Genomic DNA, 6133 nt, shown 5'->3' with positions numbered 1-6133 from the left:
CCTATATGGTTTTGTTCATACATGACATGCACATCCTAAAATGGATACTGCAAGTGATTCCACCAATTTAGCCAGAATTTCTCACAGGGTTAGATACTGTTCTGTCTCAAAGCTATCAAATCTAGCTTACGGGATATGAGAAAGCTTGAGAGAGCTATCACTGCAAACAGATGAAATACAATTTCACATTATTGGCAGAATTTAATTCAACATGTGAACAGAACAAATCAGTGAATTTCAATTTTCATGTAAGACAAGTTCTACTACTTGTTTTTTAAATGAGTAGGCAGAACGAGAACTCAGTTTATAACAGCTTTGAAAGCCTGCTTTTATCATGAGTTCAAATGGGAATGCAGTCAGAATAAAACGGGCATTCTAACAGCTCACAGTCATGGAAAAGGGAATTTGTTCTGAAAGAAGCTATAGCCGATGACTGCAGCTTTTCTGCAAGTCTAATTCCTGAGATTCATGCCTCTGCAATGCAGTTATTCTATTGGTCGGGTTACAAGAAGTCTCACTGGTAGCATGAAAAAGTTAATATGCAGTTCACTTTCCCTATTAGGCAGGAAATTTCTTTGATCTTTGCATTTTATCTGATGATATTAAAAGCTCAATGAAGTAAATCAAGTTCAATAAACAGACACACAGTTAACTTCCTGTACGACTTGATAGATCTTTAGCTTTAAAAGATATTGGCTTAATAAAAAGATCAACATTGCAATGTATTTCACATTAGTGGTAAAACATTATGACAAGAAGCAATCTAATCAGAGTACTCTAATGAATACGTATCATCTTATTGTACTAAATCTGTGTTATATTAGGTGATTAAAGTAATGATTTGAAAGAAGAAAGTTTACATTTTTGTTATGAACAATTTCACACAACCTTCTACTGCGTCATATGAAAAAGTCTTTGCATGTCAACATAAGACTGCGTTATAGAGTAAAAAGCCTAGTAGTAACTGCTTAACTAAACTATTTTTTCTATGTAGTATCTTAGCATTAATGCTTCTGTCCTGCATGAGCAACAGTGACCTCTCAAGGCTAATTTGCTGAATGATAAATAACATGCAATTACACTTAAGAGAGGAGTTCTGATAAGCCTTGTATGTCACTCTGTTCCTTTCTTTGTCTCCTAGTGTACACTTGTCATGTGGAATAGTGATGAACAGTTTATTAAATTAATTTTGTAATTACAAAATTATTAAGAAAACTGAGGAAATAACTAGTCTCTTAGAACTTGTGTTACTTCTTTGGTACAATGGGTCAAATTCTGCACTCGAACCCACAACAGTTTAATTTACTGATATTGAGATTGTGCTGGCACAAACAGGAGGTATGTATTTTTAAGGAGTCTTTTTATTTTTGTGTGGAATGGCAAAAATACATTATTCGTTGAAGTGCTTGAAAGCTTGTTATTACCCCTATGACACAATCAGAAGGATATTATTACTTGGATGATGTCAATGAAAGGGTATAATTACTCTTTGTGTGGAGAAGTTTCACAGATAAACAAATACGAGGGAACAGTATTTGTTCTATCTATCCTATATAAATCTCTGAGGACAGAGGGAGGTTGTCCAAAGAGTTTTGTAAAAATTCTTCCAGCCACTTTACTTACAAACTCTCCACAGACAATTCACTATTCTTTCCCATCTCCTGCTTTTATTTAATGTGTTTTGTCTTTAACTCTTCAGAAATTCTTGGGATTGCTTCAGCGCATTTGCTGTTGAGGAGAGCTTGGAAATGGGATAAGCATTTTATTTGTATGGCAGTTTTAGGAATTCCCTGGCTCATCAGTGTGACTCAAAACTGGCTTTAGTTGGACTTTCTTCTCTCAGCCTTTTCAAGAAGCCAATGCCTATTCCTTTCAAGCCAAAGATGGTCATTCCCCGCCACAATCGTGATCTCTTACTTATTCCAGCTCTTTCTTACAAGGGGAGATGATTCATGTTTTATAAGACATATACTATTATTGTCCTTATTTAATCATTTACATAATCTCAGTTAACACCAGGGAACAGTAAGAACTATGATTAACAAGTAAATAAAACTGTAAATGCACAAAAGTGAAAGGAAAGGCATCCAAGTGCAAGGCCTCGAGAAGTCACTTAGCAGAGGCTACTAAATTAAGAGAGAAAACATAGTTCGAAGTTCCCTTTTTGTGGCTGGCACTCAGCAATTTTGAGGTGTGCCATTGTTGTGGGACACAAAAGCTGTATGAGCTTCCCTTTAAAGCTGTGGCCAGACATCTTCATGAGAAACTGTGTTCTGGGTCAACATTAAATTAACCTTCCAACTCAGAAAGGCAGAGATACACTCTCACAACCTACAGTTCAAGCCTGAACATGGTGCTCAGCACATGCTAAAGGCAAAAATAAATATTCATGATATCAGGCTGACTCACTGGATTTCACTTCCTAAAACACACAATTGTGTATTTTTAGATATAGACTTATATCTGAATACTTTCCAAAGGCAAAATTCTATTAATAATGTACCTAAATATTTGCAACTGTCTATATTAGACATTAAAATACCGTTTATAGAATATGTTCAGAGAATCTAGAAAGGTGGTATTACTATCAATTATGAAACAGGAGGCACTGTATTTATCTGTATAATGACTATGGGGAAATTTTGTCACTAAATTTATACTACCAATCATTAGAATCACTGAAGCTAGAAAAGTAAAAGACTGACTAAATATTAATCTATTATTTTGGCCACTCCTGGATTATTCATTGTAATATGACGGTACTTTATCAAAATTAATCCTGAAAGCAAACAACCAACAGTAGTGAACATGAAGAAAATGCTAAGGAACAAATTATGTGCTGAAATAAAACATTTTCAAAGTCTTCCTTCGTTTATTGTGCCAGTAAAAGTATGAGTAAAGGAACCTGTTTCCTTTCAGCAAGAATATCACAGGCATTGCCCAAAATGCTTCTCCCATTTTATAGGGATTGCAGTGTCAACACCAAACCCTGAATTCCTAGTTCTGACAGTAGTTATGCAGATTTAAGTCATTCAGATTACTCTAAAATTAAAATACAGGCTCAACTAATGTATCTCTTGCACATAAACTAAGGAACTTCAACTGTTTATTTATGAAGGCTTTCAAAAGCTTAATTCTGAAGTTAGGGTGAAAACCTCACTTCCATTGACTCAGTGGGAGTATAATCATTGACCACAGTGCACCAAGGCTCTGAACGTCTCTAGTCCATTATCAGTGCTTAATTTACTTTTACACCAAAGCTTGGTCGTCACTTTACTTCATAACTGAGGATTCTTTTCCACATTATCACATCTTTTCTCTTTTACCAGCAGTGAGATAAGTGTTTTCCCTATCGATGCAACTAAAATATTAGAGACATGTCAGAAGAGCTACTGAAAGAAGTTCTTGAAGCTAACGCTATTTCATTAACTCTTCATCCTTGATTATTCACATCATTTTTATTTTGTGAAGTGAATTTTGAACTACATGTACAAAATTCACTTTGCATTAACTGGTTACTCTGAAGAAGTGATTGTACAAAAATGGAACAAAGAAGATCTCCTGTTAATGCTTCATTAAATCAAGTTTCAATTTTCAGTATTTTTCAGAATGACAACATTTTAAAACCTGATAACTGATTTCTGGATGATATATTGGTCTTAGAAAATATTTATCTTCCAAAATTGAGTAGAAAAGGAAATGTATCTAAAAAATATTTTGATAATATGCTGAGATTTAGTTGCCCCAAGAGCTCATATGGGAAATAAAATGTTGGAAAATTTATTGTGTTCTGTAGCAGCTGGCAATGAATTTGAAAATACACAGTTTGAAAACCACTTAAGTATTTTTGTCCACTGCTTAAGTATTTGTCAAGCTGTTGCCACTTTGAAGTTAACTGGTTTTCATTCCTTTATGGTGTCATTACCTTTTTTATGTGGTCACCCCTCAAACTTCTAATATATTTGTCTTCACACTGCCTCTTTGAGGGAGGGAAATTCCAAAATCTTCATTTTACAGTTGCGAAGGCAATACTCAGAGCACAGATTAACCCAAAAGGGAATCTCAAGGAGGATCTAAGCTAATACTCTTCACTATACCATGCCTTCATGGTGATCCTGACTGTCAACACTTCTTTTTTTTACCTCCTTCATCCTTCATTTTATCTCCTTTGTCAGTTTGTACCATGATAACATGAAGGTATATAACACAGCAAGCAGCCCTTTATGCAGCATAAATATTTAACTGAAAGCTGCATTTCCCATTTAACTTTTTTGTCTTTTAAGATAGAAGTATAATGAGATTCAGGGAAATGAAGTAGCTAAATAATTACATATAGTGGGAAGCAGCAAGTGATAGGAAAGAAAATAGGCACATGGGAGAGAAAGTAAAGATAGAGCAAATGCAACAAAAAACGCAAAAGGAGAGAGGAGGAGAAAAAGCATGGTGAGGAACTGGAAGAGGAAAACTGGGAACTAGCAAAAAGTGAGAAGTTGAGAGCAAGTAAAAAGGAAAAGAAAGATCATAGAAACGAAAAAGCTCAGAAGAAGAGAAGGGAAAGGCAAAGCAAAGGAAGTCATCTGATGTAAGAATAACATCGCTTGTAAATATTTTCTACAGTTTTGCACGAGCAGTAATTCAAGCTTCTTTAGATGATGCGAGTTGATATATTCTGTGTCTGAACAGTTTTGATTTCTTTCACTTCCCCAATCCTCTGATGAATTCAAAACATTTGAAATAAAATGCTTCTAATTTCTCCGGAGTTATCTCTATGTTTAATGGTTTCTGTTTCCCAAAGGAATTTGAAAAAAATGCTAAATAAATAATACTATAAGCAAATTCTATTTCTCTCTGCATCCTTATCTATTCCTCTTCCTGACCTCTCTTACAGCATTGATTCAGAGATATGCACTGCTCCTAAGCAGTTATTGCCTTGCAGCCCCAAAGACGTGCAAAAAAGATCTTAAAATGGGAAAAATTCTCTTACAATGACCACCACAGAGGGTCTTCTGCACCTTGGGCTGGAACCAAAGCTAATATCCCTGCAGAATTCCCAGTCTGGAAATGATTTAGATCCACTTAGGTGTCTGCTAGCAAACTCCGGTCAGGCAGGAGTTGGGAAAAGGTAACACTGAGATGGCACTGTACTGTACCTCTGTTTCTTCCCAGGTGACACAACATGTAAAATGGCAATTTCTGCCAGGATACAAATTAAAGTATCTCTGTGAGCTCCTTCGCATGGTAATAGGTACCTAATTAGCCTGTCAGTTCCCCCAAAATCATGAATGTGTGGGAGCAAGATCCAGTTCCCTCCAGACAGTATGTAATACACCAGCAGGATATCAGGCTGCCTTTGGATGTAATGTGAGTACTAATCCAAATTCTGCACAGATGCTTCAGAGAGAAATATTTGCTGCAACGTCAAAAGGAGTTTTACTGTACACTCTCTGTGCTAATGCAAAGCACTAATAATGACACAGAGAATGATAAGAGATAAAGGATTTATTAATAGCTAATCAAAGAATTAAATGCAATGAGAAAGAGGATGGGTAAGTATTTTGAAGAACAAATTTGGAAGTAACTGGAGAAACAAAGCAGAGGAATTAAAAAGAAACACTAAGATTGCAGTGGAAAAGAATTTGAAAGGTATAACATTAATCTTAACTTCACTCTGTGCAAAATTGAACATAATTTAAATAAGAGCTGAAATTTAAGTATTGTATCAAGGTCGTCTTTCACCCTTGTCTTCTGGCTTCAGTGATAGATTCAAAAGGGACTGAGTTCAATAATTAAGCCTTGTATCATGTTCTTGTGTCATGGACTACCATTTAAAATGCTATTTACCCTTCCTTCACAAGGCTCTTGGCACCTGTAAAATTGTTCCTACTCAAAGTGGAAAGCCAAACAAAAAAAAAAAAAAACAAAACCAAAAAGACAAGAAAAGTAATAATTAACAATGAATGCAGAGTGTAGTCTACATTAGGCTGGGAACCCAGAGAACACAGGACATAGGGCTGTGTCAACATGTTGCCATATTGTTAGTGCTTTAGCAATGATCATAATTCGTAATAATAATGTAATGAGCAAAGATAAGGTGAAGGCAGAAGGATTAAAGGAGAGCACTCAGTACACATAA

This window comes from Buteo buteo, chromosome 9 (assembly GCF_964188355.1).
Source record: "Buteo buteo chromosome 9, bButBut1.hap1.1, whole genome shotgun sequence".
NCBI classification, from domain to species: domain Eukaryota; kingdom Metazoa; phylum Chordata; class Aves; order Accipitriformes; family Accipitridae; genus Buteo; species Buteo buteo.
The sequence above is the reverse complement of the archived record's forward strand: the minus strand, read 5'-3'. Positions refer to the sequence as shown.